General features: G+C 40.5%; 1 pseudogene; it reads left to right on the forward strand.

The window, feature by feature from the left end:
* Positions 1–16368: 16368 nt before the first annotated feature.
* Positions 16369–16998, forward strand: LOC142855310 (U6 snRNA-associated Sm-like protein LSm7 pseudogene; annotated as a pseudogene).
* The last annotated feature ends 1085 nt before the right edge of the window (positions 16999–18083 follow it).

An 18083-nucleotide genomic window follows, 5' to 3' on the forward strand; every position in this document is an offset into this window, starting at 1 on the left:
AGCACTGGCTGCTCTTCCAGAGGTCCTGAGTTCAATTCCCAGCAACCACATGGCGTTTCACAACCATCTGTAATGAGATCTGGTGCGCTCTTCTGGCATACATACAGGAGACAGAACACTATACATAATAAATAAATCTTGCTGCAATTAAGTAATGTTGTATGTGTGTTTTGATTAAGATTTTTTCCTAGCTTGGGTCATAGTCAGTCATAGAAGTTTGAAAGACACTGATTTAGTAAGCATTACTTGTAGTTCTGTAGTCCTTGAGGTTCATTTTTGGGCAATTATTTAAAGTGATCTCATATTGTCTAGCGATGAACTACACATTGCTACCGTACAAGAGATCTACAGCACAATGTCTTGGGGAAATGAAACGTTTCAGGGATATTAAATTATAATTCTATAAAACATGTGGAATTCAAAACTGTTGAACAAGTAAAAGAGCAGTTAATGCCAATAATAAGCAATGTGAACACTTTATACAAGGTCATCTGCTATATTGTTATCTGAGGACGCTGAACATCTTTTAACGTTCTTACTCGCCCCCTGCATATTTCCCTTGAGCAGATTTCTCTTCAATTATTTTGTCCATCTGAATTTAATTATTTTTTGTTCTTCATTGCTTTTGTTGAGTCTCCTGTGGTTAAGGCTGGCCTTAAACTCACTATACAGCAGAGTATGATCTTGAACTCCTAATTCACCTAGCTTTGCTGCCTAAATGCTTCAACCATGGCTGGCTAAAGTTTTTTTTTCCAATTTTAAATTGTGTATTTCAAATAACTAAAAGCAGATTTTAAATATTTTATTAGAAAAATGATTTTGTGAATACAGATTAGTTACATAGCTTGGTTTATCTTCTGTAATATGAGCACATATAAAAATAATTGTTTCCCTACTCCCATATCCACCCTTCCTTTATCCCAATCATCCCATTCAAGCATGGGATAAAACTGGACTCTCTGAACATGGTGGACAATGAAGGCTGATGAGAAGCCAAGGACAATGGCACTAGGTTTCGATCCAACTGCATGAACTGGCTTTGTAGGAGCCTACCCTGTTTGGATGCTCACCTTCCTAGACCTGGATGGAGGGGGGAGGACCTTGGACTTCCCACAGGGCAGGGAATCCGGACTGCTCTTCAGACTTGAGAGGGAGGGGGAATGGAGTAGGGGGAGGGGGAGAGGAGTGGGAGAAGGGGAGAGGAGTGGGGAGAGGGGGAGAGGAGGGGGAGGGAAATGGGAGGCGGGGAGGAGGCAGAAATTTTTTTCAACAAAAAAAATAAATAAATTTAAAAAACTGCTTTAAAAAATAATTGTTTCCCATAATATATAATAAATTATTATGTGATTATATACCACATATATTTATTGTGGATTAAAATTTAAAACTTACAATTGAAAACATGTACTTGAAAATTCAGACAGAAAAATATTAATTGCTGCATTATTCATGAGAAGCAAAGATTGAAATAAAAATATCAGTAACTGAATGATTAAACAAAATATGATATGGATATTTGAATATTATTTAGACACCAAAAGGAATGAGCTACTGATAGATGGAATATTGTAAGTTATCTCTTTTGAACATTATGCCAAGCAATGTTCTTCCATTTGTATTGAGTGTACAGAATAGGTAAATCCATGCTGGAAGAAAGAATAGCGGATTCCAGGATCCGAAGAGAAGGAAGGAATTCAGAGTGATGGCTTAACAGATAAGGGGGTTCCTTCTGGTGTGCTAAAAGTAGATTTAAAAGTGATGGTTGCACAACACTTTGGACATACGTAGTGCTATTTAATTATTATGCATTTGAAAATGGCTAATTTTGTTATTGAATTTCACCTTAATATATATATATGTTAAAGAGGAATTTAAATTATGTGCATTTCCTTTGGTTACTTCAGAATTAATCTCTAGTTTTGTTATTTGTCTAGATTATTTAGCTACTAATTTTTTAATTTTATTAAGCTATATATTTTTCTCTGCTCCCCTCCCTTCCTCTCCCCTCCCCTTCAACCCTCTCCCATGCTCCCCATTTACTCAGGAGATCTTGTCTTTTGCTACTTCCCATGTAGATTAGATCCATGTATGTCTCTCTCTTAGGGTCCTCATTGTTGTCTTGGTTCTCTGGGATTGTGATTTGTAGGCTGGTTTTCTTTGCTTTATGTCAAAAAACTGCTTATAAATGAATACTTGTGATAATTGTCTTTCTGGGTCTGGGTTACCTCACTCAATATGATGTTTTCTAGCTCCATTCATTTGCCTGCAAATTTCAAGATGCTATTTTTTTTCCTGCTGTGTAGTACTACATTGTGCAATTGTACCACATTTTCCTTATCCATTCTTCAGTCAAGAGGCATTTAGGTTGTTTCTAGGTTCTGGCTATGACAAACAATGCTGCTATGAACATAGTTGAGCACATGTCCTTGTGGTACGATTGAGCATCCTTTGAATATATACCCAAAAGTGATATTGCTGGGTCCTGAAGAAGCTTGTTTCCTAATTTTCTGAGAAATCACCTTACTGGTATCCAATTTGCACTCCCACCAGCAATGCAGAAGTGTTCCTTTTACCCCACATTTTCTCCAACGTAAGTTGTCATCAGTGCTTTTGATCTTGGTCATTCTTACAGGTATAAGATGGAATCTCAGAGTTGTTTTGATTTGCATTTCTCTGATGACTAAGGATGTTGAGCATTTCCTTAAGTGTCTTGTTGACTGTGTCCTTTGCTTTACAGAAGCTTTTCAGTTTCAGGAGGTCCCATTTATTAATTATTTCTCTCAGTGTCTGTGCTACTTGGGTTATATTTAGGAAGTGGTCTCCTGTGCCAATGCATTCAAGTGTACTTCCCACTTTCTCTTCTATGAGGTTCGGTGTGGTTAACTTTATTTTGAGGTCTTTGATCCATTTGGACTTGAGTTTTGTTTATGGAGATAGATATGGATCTATTTTCATTCTTCTACATGTTGATATCCAGTTCTGGCTTGCTGAAGTTCTTTATGCATTCTCTGTACAGTTCTTCTCAGACAGACTTTGCAAATGCACTCTCGGTCTGTGCCTTGCCTTTCCATTCTCTTAACTGTTACAAAAACAGAAACAGTGTTGCACGCCTTTAATCCCAGCACTTGGGAGGCAGAGGCAGGCAGATCTCTGTGAGTTTGAGGCCAAACTGATCTACACAGTGAGATACAAGAAAGCCAGGACTGTTATGCAGGAAACCCTCTCTCAAAAAAACCAAACCAAAGCCAAAACATAGAAACAAAAACGTTTACTTTTATGTGTATAAGTGTTTTTCCTCCATGTATGTCTGTGTTCCACATGTGTACAGGACCCATGGAGGCTGGAAGAGGACATTGGATCTCCTGGAACAGAAGCTACAAACTACTGAGAGCTGCCATGTGGTTGCTGGGACTCAAACCCGGATCCTCTGGAAAAGCAGCAAGTGCTCTCAACTGCTGAGCCATCTCTCCAGCTTATCTCTAGTTTATCACTATATATTAGAAAATGTGTTGGATCACATTTGTTTTGTTTTGACAAGTCCTGGGAGAATAGCTCCTACAATTTTATCATCTCCGGAGTGATGTCGTTTGTGTGCCAGTTTGATTACTGGTGGCTGCTGGGCAGCTTTAGGCTCCCTAGTTTCAGGGTTTCTGCTTTAGGTTGTTTACCAAAACAGTCGGGTTGGGTCTTTGAACTCTACTGTTCCTCCTTTGGCGGGGCTGAAAGTTGATTTGATCATCATAAGCCTATTATTTAATAAATTGCAGCTACAAGAGGGAGCATAAAATCTTAGAAGGCCAGAGTTCTGCTGGGTATACACCCAATGCGGGTGTGAGCATTCGCCACTCCTTCTTACATGGACTTGTTTTGTGTACGTTTTCTACCTGTCTGTTCGTCTGTGTCCTTTATAGCATCCTTTATAACCAATGGACATGTGTAAGAAGTGTTTTCCTGAGTTCTGTAGGCCATTAACAAATGGACTTAACCGAGGAGGAGATCCTGGAGTCCTGGATTTAAAGTCAGCTAATCAGAAGTGTGGGGCACAAACTGCTTGTAGCTGTCAATTGCTACATCATCGGACACTGGGACTGTCATGTGACTGGGACAGCAACTAATGATACTATTTTTGGGTAGATAATACCAGAACTGAGTTAGCTAATATGTAGCTAGTCTCCACTGAAGAATCTTCTGCAAGATCAATTCCCTACATGGTTTATGGGCTTCTGAATTAAAGTTAGAGAAGCATTATACGTAAGAGTTTGTTTCTGGGAGAGACACGTTTTGTTCTGTTTTTGCAGTTGGCCTTTTGTATTGTGGCCTGTGGTTTCTTGTAGCACCTAAGTCTTTACCTAGTCCAGTGTCACAAAGATCACCTTTATGTTTCCTTCCAACTTCTAAAAATAGCTTCAGGGTTTTTATTTACATTTTGATCGCTTTTAGCTTCAGTATTTAATAGGACATAAAATAATTCTTTAAGAATGCCTTGAAATTATTTTTTTCTTATGAATGGGCAATTACTTCAGTACCATTTTATTTTGCACAAGTTGTGCTGTGTGTATGATGTATCTATTTGTTTGTGGAGGTGTGCTGGTTTGAGTAAGAATAGTTTCCATATATCTGAACAGTTGGTAGAACTGTTTGGGAAGGATTAGGGGGTGTGGCCTTGGTTGGAGGAGGTGTGTCACTGGGGGTGGGCTTTGAGATTTCAGAAGCTTCTGCCGTTCCCAGGTAGCTCTTTCAGCCCCATGGTGTGTCTTTGGATGTGATATCTTATCTACTGCTCCAGTGCCACGTCTGCCTGTCTGCTCCATGCTCCCCGTCATTATGGTCACGGACTTTAACCCTTTGAAACTACAAATCCCAAATTAAATGCTTTCCTTTTTATGATTAATAAATAAATTTTTCCAGGCAGGGTCTCTCTATGTAATCCTGGATGTTCTGGACCTCACTATGTAGACCAGGCTAGTCTCAAACTCCCAGAAATCTAATGTCTTTGTCTCCCAAGTGCTGATATTAAAGGCATGCTCCACCTCACCTGGCAAATGCTTTCTTGTATAAGCAATATAAAAGTAACTAAGACAGTAATCATGCATTTGTGGTTGCATATGCACACGTGTGCGCATGTGTGTGGGGGCCTAGAGGTAGGATTAGGCTTTTGTTCTCAACTGTTCTCCATCTTTCTTTTGAAGATAGAGTCTCTCACTGAATGTGTGGTTCTTCAGTTGCTAGGCTCCCTGGCCAATGAGATTCAGAGATCTTTCTGTCTCTGCTCACCTCCCTCTGTGGCTGGAGTTGCAGGCATGCATTACTGTGCTGTTTTCTTCCGTGGGTCCTAGGGATGAACTCAGTTCCTCATGCTCGTACAGCAGACATTTCACTAACTAAGATGCCTCCTTAGTCATCAGTACAATTTGGTGAAGTAATTACTCTTTTTTTGGTGACTTGGCGCTTTTGTTCAAAATCAGCGAACACACACACACACACACACACACACACACACACGCCAATCCCTGTCTTCCTTTATTGTCTCAGTTATTTATAATGCTCCCTTTACAAAGTACTCACAATAGCTTTAGCCATCTTGAAATCAGGTCCTCTATCGCTTCTTAAAAAAAATGTTTTAGCTGTTGTAGGCCCTGTACTCTTCCCTGTAGATTTTAGGCAAACATGCTCTAAATTTTTATTATTTTTCATACAAATATGTCAGAGAATATGTACTTGAAGTTTGGCTGGAGTCTTCCAGGTGTCCTACCAGCTTGAACTTCCCAGCACTGTGAACCGTCCCTCGGGAAACAGAGCTTTTGATGATGACCAAGTCTGTTTCCATGTTAGTACTGAGATAGAGAAAGAAATGAAGAGGAGGGGAGAACACTTGAGTTCTGGCACACAGGGCAGGGTATTGAAGTCAAGTCCAGGAAGCCAAGGACCAGACTGAGTTTCAAAGCACAGAGAGGAACCATTAGGATGAAGTGTTAATGAGCTGTAAAGTGGACTAGCGAGAGGGAACTCTGCGAATTTGACAATAGGGAGGCCATTGTTGGTTATTCTGTATTGGCGTGATGGTGACAGATGTGCAGAGAGCTGAGAGCTGGCAGATGAAAGGGAGATAAGTGAGTGGAAGCAGCTCATAAAATGGCTGGTGACAGGAAGGAAGGAGATAATATCTAAGTAGTCACAAGTGAGGTCAAACGTGGATGAGAAAGAACAACACATTCACCACTGGAGGTGAAAAATTCAGCTAAAGGAGGACACGCAAAGGGCAAGAGGAAGAAGGCTTCATGTCCGGGCCCTCAAGGCCCTGAGACAATGTGAGTCCCAGCAGACAACCGAGAATATGAACTGTGCAGGAAAGGGGACCATTTCGCCATTGAAGGATGAGACCGAATGACTGGAAAGACCATGCAGTCTCTTCTTGTCAAGCGAATTTATCTTTTCAGTGAAACGGATGATAAAATCATGTACCAAGAATGAGGGAGGAAATGATAGACTTGGAATAATTAAACCAGGAAAAGATAGACATCTGCTCAGAGACATCGTCGCCGAGTGGTGATGACAGCCAGCAGAGGCAGGGGCCTGTGCCTTCTAGTGAGACCAGTCTGCATCACGGCGAACTTTGTACAGTGACTGCCATCATCTTGGTCATAGTAACTGACAAGTCTGATGGTGGCAGCCGTAGTGGACCGTGGAGAGCTTCCAGGGTGGTTTAGAGGAGGAGAAGCCATCTAAGAAATCTAAAGAGGAGGAGGTGGACAAGAAACAACCTAACAGTAGGCGGCTATGCTTGGTAGGAAGAGATTTGAGTATAGGACACGAAGTAAAACCACTTCCTACACTATTTTTTCATAATATATTCCTTTTACTTTTTTATTCTTTTAAAATTATATTTTAAGGTTAGCAACAAAGTAATGAATTTCATCATGGTATTTTGTTTTGGTTTGGTTTTTTGAGACAGGATTTCTTTATGTAGCCGTGGCTGGCCTGGGACTTGCTCTGTAGACCAGGCTGGCCTCAAACATAGAGATCCGCCTGCTTCTGCCTCCCAGGCGCTGGGATTAAAAGCCTGTATTACTTAAATGTGTCATTAATCTTTATCCTCATTCATCCTCCTCCTCTAACTCCCTCCTCTGTGCCCCTCCCCCTTCCAGTCGTTTCTCTCTTTCCCCAACTAGTCTTCTTTAGTCCCCTCCCTTGCTTTATTGTCACATGGACTTCATCTGTAATACGTTTCTTTGAACTTTTTCATTCCATCTATTTATATATGCACACACATGTGTATGCACACCCCAAGTCAGAGGACAACTTGCACTTGGCATTTCTCTCCTTCCACCATGTAGATCCTGTAAGTCGAGCTCAAGTCACCAGGCTTGGTATTGGCAATGGCCTTGTGGTGGACTTCTAGACCGGCGAGAAAGAATGACCACCACATCAGGATTCTACTCAGAACACGCTTTACTGGAGTGCCCTTGATTGATGGGGAGCAGGAAAGGAGGGGGCAGGAAACGAGGGGCAGGAAGGGAAGGGCAGGAAGCTAAGGGGAAAGACAGCATGAAGCGAAGGGGAAAAGTGAGAGAGAGAGCATAAAGCGAAGGGAAGGGCACTTAGGCAGCTGCTTAAATAGGGAATTGGCACACGGGTCGCCCTGTGATTGGCTGCCACCAACAGCTGACACCAGACCGCATCGGGATAGGCTCAAGGATCCTCATCCACCACGCATGCGGGAAGCGGGGGGGACGCGCAGCTCTCAAAGGCATAGCCAAATATGGAGTTGTTTATTTCCAACAAGACAGGATGTCGGCGCCATCTTGTAATGGCAATCCTGTCCGGCTCACTACAGGCCTTAAGCCACCAAATCATCTTGTTGACATGTAATATTTTTCTAAAAGTGGCACTAAGGGATTAAAACATGCTAATAGTTACAGAGAAACTGTCTCAAAAAAGCAAAAAAGAAAGGAAGGAAGGAAGGAAGGAAGGAAAGAAGGAAGAAAGAGAATAGATGCTACTAGCCTTCTCTAGAAAAAGGCTGAAAAGCTTGTTCTTTCACTAGGGTCCTCCCTAACTCTCAGCTCCATAAAGTCTTCACATTGTAAATATTAGCTTACTTGTTTTTCTTTTTTTCTTGTAGGCCTGGAGATTGAACCAAGGGCCTTGTATAGCTCGGCAAGAGCTCTAACACTGAGAAAGGTCACTCCCCAATTTTGGTTTCTTATTGCTCTAATTTCTGTATCAGGGGGAATGATACATAGTGCATTTGTGTTAGGGCTTGTGTTTTTCTGACTGCTGACTTGAGTTACTTCTATTTTCTCTGAGTTATGTTTTCATATGCTTTATTTGGTATTATTCTTCTTATTGCTCTGAGCAAGCACCTTCAGGAGATAACTTATGGAAGAAAAGTTTTACTGTAGCTTATGGTTTTAGAAGGTATGGTCCATTATGGCGCACTCCTAACCCTCCACAACAGAGCCTTCCACAGGGGACCTACGGGGGACATTCCATTCAAATCACCATAGTCAGGAAAAGGATGCTCTCACAGTTTCACGTCTGCCACTGTGGTAAAATGCCCTGATGAACAGCAGCGGGGGGACAAGGTTTGCTTCATCGCAGTTCCTGGCTACAGTCCATTGCTTGGGGAAGCCAGAGCAGCAGGAGGCTGATACACATGGCACCTGCACTCAAGAGCAGAGAGAAACAAATGCTCGCGTGCTTGGTGATCAGATGACTTTCTCTACTCTGTCCAGTCTAGGACCCCGGGCTGGGGAATGGTGCTGACCACATTCAACTAGGGCTTTCCATAGCACTTAATCAAGACGGTCCCTCCTATACATTCCCATAGCCCAACCTTACCTAGAGAGTTCCTCATGGAGACTCCCTTACCAGCCAGTTCTAGGTTGTGTCAAGCTAACAATTAGAACTAATCATCAGAGATGCCAACAGGCATGAGAGGTATTTAGGAACCAAACCAGAAAGGAACCTCCACATGTTATATTATAATTAAAACATCAAACCTTCAGAAGAAAGAAAGTATATGGAAAGTGGCAAGAGAGAAATACTAAGTCACGTATAAAGGCAAACCCAGGAGAATAATAATAGGTCAAAACTTTAAATCCACGAGGGCATAGAAAGATGTATTTCAAGTTCTGAAAGATACTGACAACAGACTACTGTAATCAGAAAACTGTCATATTGGAGGAAAAACATTCTCCATCATAAAAATATTCTCAGAGTGTTTATCACCATAAAACTAATGCTATAGAAGGCATTTGAAGTAATCTTTTGGACTAAAGAGAGAGAGAGAGAGAGATAATGAGACCACAGGAAAGAATAAAGCACCTTAGAATAATTGTTTAGCAGGAGAGGAAGAGAAAGATAAACAAACACTATCCAATCAGCAAAGTGACAGGAAGCAATGTGTGCCTTTCAGTAATTACTCAGGATATTAGTTGTCACTACTTGCCTATGAAAAGACACAGACTGAATTAAAACAAAACAAAACAAAACAGGAACCATCTATTTGTTGACTCCAAGAAATAGACACTACTTTAGGATGAAAGGGTGGAGAAAAGGTTTTAAAGGCCTAGGGACCAACTAGGTATCGCTGTTAAAATGTCTGACAGAATAGAATTCAAATGAAAACTAGTAAGAGAAGAAAGCCAGTACTGATTAGAAGAACAACCCACCAAGAAGGCATTATAGTTCTAAACATATGCCCCAAACACGGGTGCATACAACTTCATAAAACAAATGTAAAGCCATTGATAAGCAGTAGGTGACTTCAGTACCCCATGTTCAGCAATTGAGATATTTCTGCAACAGGAAAGAAACAGGGCTGGAAAGACGGTCCACCAGATAAAAGTCCTTGTGGTGCAACCCAAGCAAGCTGAGCAACCTGACTTTGATCCCTGGAAGCCAGGGATGTTTCTAGCTGCAGGTGGAAGGAGAGAAGTGACTCCACAAAATTGTCCTCTAGCCTTCACTCTTGCTATGGCATTCATACATTCACACACATCATATATGTATATGCGCACACACACATACACACTACTAATCAGTAAAAATACAGTTAAACAAATCACTCTTCAAATAAACAGAGAAATGTGTAAATTAAATTATATCATAGAGCAAATGAACTCAACAGGTGTCTGTAAAACATTCCATGCAAACCCGGAAGGATGCACGACTTTTGCATTTCCTGTGATTTTCTCTAAAACGGATCATATACTAGGACATAAAACAAGTCAACAAATTCGGGCAACTTGAAACAAGTCTTAAGTTCTATTGATCACAATGCAATCATTCTACAAATTAACAGCCAGAGATACACTAGAGCATATACAGATTCATGGAGATTAAAGAACACAGCACTGGATGAGGAGTAAGTCCTTTAAGAAATCAAGAAGGAATGAAAACATCTTTATCCAAGTGAAAACGAAAAACAACATGTCAAAACCCATGGAGTACAATGAAAGCTATCTTGAGAGAAAGGTCTGTATATCCAAATGAATCAGGGAGGTATCAAATCAATGACTTAATGATAAACCTTAGAGTCCTTTAAAGGGACGAGCACACCAAACCTCAACTCAGTAGATGGAAAGAAATTCAGACCAGGGCAGAAACTGATGAAATAGAAACAAAACAAGAATAAAAAGCAATACAAAGATAATGAAAGAAAGAGTTGGCTCTTTGAAAAGATAAATGAGATTGACAAATCCCCAGCCATTGTAGCCAAAAGAAAGAAAGAGAAAGAGAAAGAGGGAGGATCCAAATTACATAAATAATAAAGACGGAAAAAGAACAGCAACAGATGCCAACACAATTTAGAAAAAAAATTAGGAGATAGCTTTAAGATTCATATTCCCCAAATTGGAAAATCTAAAAGAAATGACAAAAATGAGATAAATACATGTATCTATAACAAGAAGTAAGATTAAAGCAATAATTTAAAATCTCCCAATTAAAACAAGCCAGGTTTACACTGGTGAATTCTATCAGCCCTTTAAGAAAGAACTGATGACACTTCTCACACTATTCCGTATAACAGAAAAGGAGGGACATTGCTAAACTCTTTGAATGAAGCTGTTGTTATTCTGATATCAAAGCCAATGATGTTAAAAGAAAAAGAAAATTACAGATCAATCTCCTTGATGAACACAGAGGCAAAAATTATCAACAAAAGACTTGCAAACCAAATTCAACAACACATCAAAACGATCATTCACCATGATCAAAATGTCTTTAACTCAAAGATATGAGGATGGTTCAATGCATGTTAATCAATAAATTACTACGTAAAAGAACTCAAGGGAAGAAGAAAAGTCTTCTTAAAAAAGAATCAAACATCCTTCATGGTAAAAGTCCTGAAAAACAGACCAGAAGGAACACATCCCAATAAAGGCTACAAGTGGCAAACCCGTAGTTAACATTGTGTTAGATGGAGGAAAACTCAGAGCATTCCCACTGAGTCAGGAAGAAGACCAGGGTGTCAACTTCCTCCGTCCTTATTCAGCATAGTGCGGGCACTCTTACCTATACCAAGACAAGAGAAGTAAATGGACGTGAACAGGAATAGGAGATCTTTTCATTTTCTGATGTCTTCATTTTCTTTCTTCAAAGATTTAAAGTTCTTATCATGCAGAATTTCCCACTTGTTTGGATAAAGTTACTCCAAAATATTTTATGGTATTTATAGCTATTGAAAAGAATGATGTTGCTCATTTATCATATACGTAGAAGAGGTGCATTTGGGTTGTTTTCAGATTCTGTCTATGACAAAATAATTCTGCAGTGAACATAGTTGAGCACATGTCCTTATGGTACAGTTGAGCATCTTTTTTGTATAGGTCCCAAACTGGCATTGCTGAGTTTATTTTATTTTATTTTATTTATTTATTAAAGATTTCTGTCTCTTCCCCGCTACCGCCTCCCATTTCCCTCCCCCAGTCAAGCCCCCCCCCCTCGCCAGCCCAAAGAGCAATCAGGGTTTTCTGTCCTATGGGAAGTCCAAGGACCACCCACCTCCATCCAGGTCTAGTAAGGTGAGCATCCAAACTGCCTAGGCTCCCACAAAGCCAGTACGTGCAGTAGGATCAAAAACCCATTGCCATTGTTCTTGAGTTCTCAGTAGTCCTCATTGTCCGCTATGTTCAGTGAGTCCAGTTTTATCCCAGGCTTTTTCAGATCCAGGCCAGCTGGCCTTGGTGAGTTCCCGATAGAACATCCCCATTGTTTCAGTGTGTGGGTGCACCCCTCGCGGTCCTGAGTTCCTTGCTCGTGCTCTCTCTCCTTCTGCTCCTGATTTGGACCTTGAGTGGGTCTCTGTCTCTGTCTCCTTTCATCGCCTGATGAAGGTTATTATTCAGGAAGATGCCTAAATAAGGTTCTCCTTATTTAGCTTCTCTAGGATCACTAATTATAGGCTCAATATCCTTTGTTTATGGCTAGAAACCAAATATGAGTGAGTACATCCCATGTTCCTCTTTTTGGGTCTGTCTTACCTCACTCAGAATAGTGTTTTCTATTTCCATCCATTTGCATGCAAAATTCAAGAAGTCATTGTTTTTTACTGCTGAGTAGTACTCTAATATGTATATATTCCATACTTTCTTCATCCATTCTTCCATTGAAGGGCATCCAGGTTGTTTCCAGTTCTGGCTATTACAAACAATGCTGCTATGAACATAGTAGAGCATATAGTTTTGTTGTATGATAAGGCCTCTCTTGGGTATATTCCCAAGAGTGGTATTGCTGGGTCCAGGGGTAGGTTGATCCCGAATTTCCGGAGAAACTACCACACTGATTTCCAAAGTGGTTGTACAAGTTTGCATTCCCACCAGCAATGGATGAGTGTACCCCTTTCTCCACAACCTCTCCAGCAAAGGCTATCATTGGTGTTTTTGATTTTAGCCATTCTGACAGGTGTAAGATGGTATCTTAAAATTGTCTTGATTTGCATTTTCCTGATCGCTAAGGAAGTTGAGCATGACCTTAAGTGTCTTTTGGCCATTTGAACTTCTTCTGTTGAGAATTCTCTGTTCAGCTCAGTGTCCCATTTTATAATTGGGTTGATTAGCCTTTTACGGTCTAGTTTCTTGAGTTCTTTATATATTTTGGAGATCAGACCTTTGTCTGTTTCGGGGTTGGTGAAGATCTTCTCCCAGTCAGTGGATTGCCTTTGTGTCTTAGTGACCGTGTCCTTTGCTTTACAGAAGCTTCTCAGTCTCAGGAGGTCCCATTTATTCAATGAGGCCCTTAATGTCTGTGCTGATGGGGTTATACGTAGGAAGTGGTCTCTTGTGCCCATGTGTTGTAGAGTACTTCCCACTTTCTCTTCTATCAGGTTCAGTGTGTTCAGACTGATGTTGAGGTCTTTAATCCATTTGGACTTGAGTTTTGTGCATGGTGATAGATATGGATCTATTTTCATTCTTCTACAGGTTGACATCCAGTTTTGCCAGCACAATTTGTTGAAGATGCTCTCTTTTTTCCATTGTATACTTTTAGCTCCTTTATCGAAAATCAGGTGTTAATCGGTTTGTGCGTTAATGTCAGGGTCTTCTATTCGATTCCATTTGTCGACTTCTCTGTTTTTATGCCAATATCAAGCTGTTTTCAATACTGTAGCTCTGTAGTAGAGTTTGAAGTCAGGGATGGTAATGCCTCCAGACGATCCTTTATTGTATAAGATTGTTTTGGCTATCCTGGGTTTTTTGTTTTTCCATATAAAGTTGATTATTGTCTTCTCCAGATCTGTGAAGAATTTTGATGGGGATTGCATTGAATCTATAAATGGCTTTTGGTAGACTTGCCATTTTTACTATGTTGATCCTCCCTATCCAAGAGCAGGGGAGATCCTTCCATTTTCTGGTGTCCTCTTCAATTTCTTTCTTCAAAGACTTAAAGTTCTTGTCATATAGATCTTTCACTTCCTTGGTCAGAGTTACCCCAAGACATTTTATGCTATTTGTGGCTATCGTGAAAGGTGATGCTTCTCTGATTTCCCTCTCTGCTTCCTTATCCTTAGTGTATAGGAAGGCCACTGATTTTTTGGAGTTGATCTTGTATCCTGCCACATTACTAAAGGTGTTTATCAGCTGTAGGAGTTCTTTGGTAGAGTTTTTGGGGTCGCTTATGTATACTATCGTATTATCTGCAAATAAGGAAATCTTAACTTCTTCCTTTCCAATTCGAATCCCCTTGATCCCATTATGTTGTCTTATTGCTATTGCTAGAACTTCAAGCACTATATTGAAGAGGTATGGAGAGAGTGGACATCCTTGTCATGTTCCTGATTTTAGTGGGATGGCTTTGAGTTTTTCTCCGTTTAATTTAATGTTAGCTGTCGGCTTGCTGTAAATAGCTTTTATTATATTTAGGTATGACCCTTGTATCCCTAATCTCTCCAAGACCTTTATCATAAAGGTGTGTTGTATTTTGTTGAATGCTTTTTCAGCATCTAATGAAATGATCATATGGTTTTTTTCTTTCAGTTTATTTATATGGTGGATTACATTGATAGATTTGGGTATGTTGAACCAGCCCTGCATCTCTGGGACGAAGCCTACTTGATCATAATGGATAATTTTTCGGATGTGTTCTTGGATTTGGTTTGTCAGTATTTTATTGAGAATTTTTGCGTCGATATTCATGAGTGAGATAGGCCTGTAATTCTCTTTCTTGGTTGGGTCTTTATGTGGTTTTGGTATCAAGGTAACTGTAGCTTCATAAAAGAAATTTGGTAATGACTCTTCTGTTTCTATATTGTGAAATGCATTAAGGAGTATAGGTATTAGTTCTTCTTGGAAGTTCTGGTAGAATTCTGCATTGAAACCATCTGGTCCTGGGCTTTTTTTTGAAGGGAGATTTTTGATAACAGTTTCTAGTTCTTCGTGACTAACAGGTCTATTTAGATCGTTCACCTGGTCTTGGTTTTGCTTTGGTATATGGTATTTATCTAAAAAAATGTCCATTTCTTTTGCATTTTGCAGTTTTACTCATTTCTTCAAACTTTTGGTTATACTTCTCATCCATTTGGTTATACTTCTCATCCATTTCTATGCGTTTTTCACATGTTGTTTAAGGGACTCTATTGCTTTCATAAAGTCAATTTTTTCCACTTCTTCTGTGTTAGGGTGTTCAAGTCCTTCTGTTGTAAGATCATTGGGTTCTGGTGTTTTCATGTTGTTTTTCAGATTATTGTGTGAATTTTTGCCTTGGCGCCTGCCCATCTCCTCCTATGGATGCTATCTAATGGGTCTTTTAACACCTGATCAGGTTTCCTTGCTGGCCAGGGGCTCCTCTTACAAAATGCCCTCGCTCTGTTTCCTGGCTCCTACTGGGGGCCAAGATCCCTCTCACCCCTCAGAAGGGTCTTCAGGAACAGGACCCGGCTCCTCCTTTGCCAGGGACCTCGCCAACCAAAGGCCTACCTCTTTGATTTAATTGTAGTGGGGCGATCTGCTCTCGGTGTTGCGCGCTGGTCCCTGCCACCTGTGTCTGCCGCAGCACCGGTCCCTGCTGGTCCCAGCAGCCTGCGGCCTGTGTCGTCTGCCACTGTGCCGGTGCCCGCCGGTCCCCGCCAGCTGCGGCCTGCCGCCTGTGCCATCTGCCCGGCATTGCTGAGTTTTAAGGTAGAATATTGCCTAATTTTCCTAAAAATTGCCATACTAGGATCCAAAGCGGCTGTACCAGTTCGCACTTCCACCAGCAGTGGAGGAGTTTTTTCTTTACCTCACATTCTCTTAAAGCATAAATTGTCAGCAGTGTTTTTAATCTTGGTCATTTTTACAAGGATAAGATGGAATCTCAGAGTTGTTTTAGATTTACATTTCCTAATGGCTAAGGATGCTGAACATTTTTAAATGTCTTTTAGTCATTTTAAGTTCATCTGTTGAGTCTTCAGTTTAGGTCTGCACTGTATACTTTTATTAGATTATGACTAATTTCCTGAGTTCTTGGTATGTTTTGGAGTGGATTAGTAAAGGTATTTTACCATTCTGTAGGTTCATATTATATCTTGTTGACTATGTTATTTGCTATACCGAAGCTTCTCAGTTCAGGAGATCTCATTTATTATTTCTCTCAATGTCTGTGTCACTGGGGCTGTATTTGAGATGTACCAATGAATTCAAATGTACTTCTAACTTGTTCATCTGCAAGGTTCAATGTGGTTGGTTTTATGTTGAGGTCGTTGATTCATTGAAACTTGAGTTTTGTGCATAGAGATGAATATGGATCTGTTTTCATTCTTCTACATGTTGATGTCCAACTAGGCCATCATCATTAGTTGAATATGCTTTCTTTTTCCATTTTCCTATCAGCTAGGCAGACTTGCAAAGTAAGAGAAGGATAGCTTATAAGCTTTTAATTAGATATACAATGGTTAAAGCCTTAGTTATAATAATCTTATTGGGAGATCTTGGGCCACTAAGTAAAATTCTTAAAGGGAGCAATGAGCCAATTTCCAATAGAGAGCTTATAGAAGCTGCCAAACAGGTACTCAAGCAGGTGGAGTATAGAGCAACAGGTAGAGTATACAATAATCAGCAAGTACAGTATATTAATTATGATTCAGCCATGGCAAGTGTGTGTATTAAGTACAAAGCTTATTCTACAGTGGTTTTATGAAAAACTGAACGCTTTTTATGGCTGCACCTTCCCATTCTTGCCAGTTAAAATATTAAACTCTAAGGTGTGTGGTGGCAAGACGGCACAGGACAAAGAGAGAAAGAAGAAAGAAAGCATCTTGGACTTGTCTAAGTGCTTTGAAAAGACCATCCGAGTGAAGTTCCAGGGTGGCCAGGAAGGCAATGGGATCCTGAAAGGGTTTGACCCACTGCTCAGGACCTTGGAGAACATGAAAGACCCTGATGACCAGGACAAGCTGATGGAGGACACATGGCATCTGGGGCTCGTGGTGTGCTGCGCACCTCAGTGGTGCTTATTATCTGCCCACAGGATGGCATGGAGGCCATCCCCAAACTGTTTATGCAGCAGCAGGATGCTTAGCAGGTGGAGGGCACCATGACCCTGGGAACCTCCCTTCCGGTGTGAACTTCCTTTTGGTGTTTTGGTTTCTGTTTTTTATTTTGTTTTGTTTTGTTTTGATAAAATTTTCCACTTGATAAAAAAAAAACGAAGCAAATGAAAAAGAGATTAAACTCTTAATTTAAAACAGTAGATTGTCTAATACAAAAGAACAGATAAAAGCTAGGCAATAGTTTAACAGAAAATTGACTATGATCAATGTTTCTTATACTAAGCAATAGATTAATTGATAATTTTAAGATAGTGATTCCTAGACAATTGTGTTTGCTCAATTCAAAGGCCAGAGTAATGGTAAGGAAGTCTTGTGCCCTCCCCCTTTGATCAGGGTATATAAGGACTGTGAGTAATGAACTCGGGGCTTTTTTCAGTGTTCACTGGAAGCCCCCCCTGACTCAATCTTCTGTCTCCTGTCCATTTCTTTCCTTAGTCCTCACTCTTCTTTTCAGGAATGTGTGGACAATTTGGTCAGCTCTGACACATGGTTCCCATACATTGGGGCCTGAAAATAGGGAGTGAACTCCTGAAGATGGTGGTTATTTGGCTGAGAGGATAGTTCTGTACAGTGTGTATGTGTGTGTGGTGTGTGATGTGTGTGTGTGGTGTGTGATATGTGTGTGTTGAGTGCATGTGTGTACTGTGTATGTGTGTGTGGTATGTATGTCTGTGGTGTGTAATGTGTGTGGTATGGTATTTGATGTGTATGTGTGTGGTATATGCACAGGAATGCCGTGCCTGCAGAAGGCAGAAGATGGCAGCAGATCCTCTGAGCTGGGGTTACAGGGCATTGTGAGCTGCCTAAGGTGGATGCTTGGAACAGAACTTATGTTCTCTGCAAGAGCTGTCCCAGCTCTTAACGATTGAGTCATTTCTCCAGCCCTCCAGCAGTTTTTCTTAAAAAGAGATTTTTGTTAATTAAATTCGTTTGAGGACTTGTTCACAGTGTATACTCACCTGACCTTGCTTCTTCCTATGACCTCTTAATATATTTGTTTTGTTAGTTTTGCTCTGTGACCTGCAGAGGATAACCAGGGCTAGTGTGTGGCACT

The sequence above is a fragment of the Microtus pennsylvanicus genome, chromosome 8 (genome assembly GCF_037038515.1).
Source record: "Microtus pennsylvanicus isolate mMicPen1 chromosome 8, mMicPen1.hap1, whole genome shotgun sequence".
In the NCBI taxonomy this organism is placed as follows: domain Eukaryota; kingdom Metazoa; phylum Chordata; class Mammalia; order Rodentia; family Cricetidae; genus Microtus; species Microtus pennsylvanicus.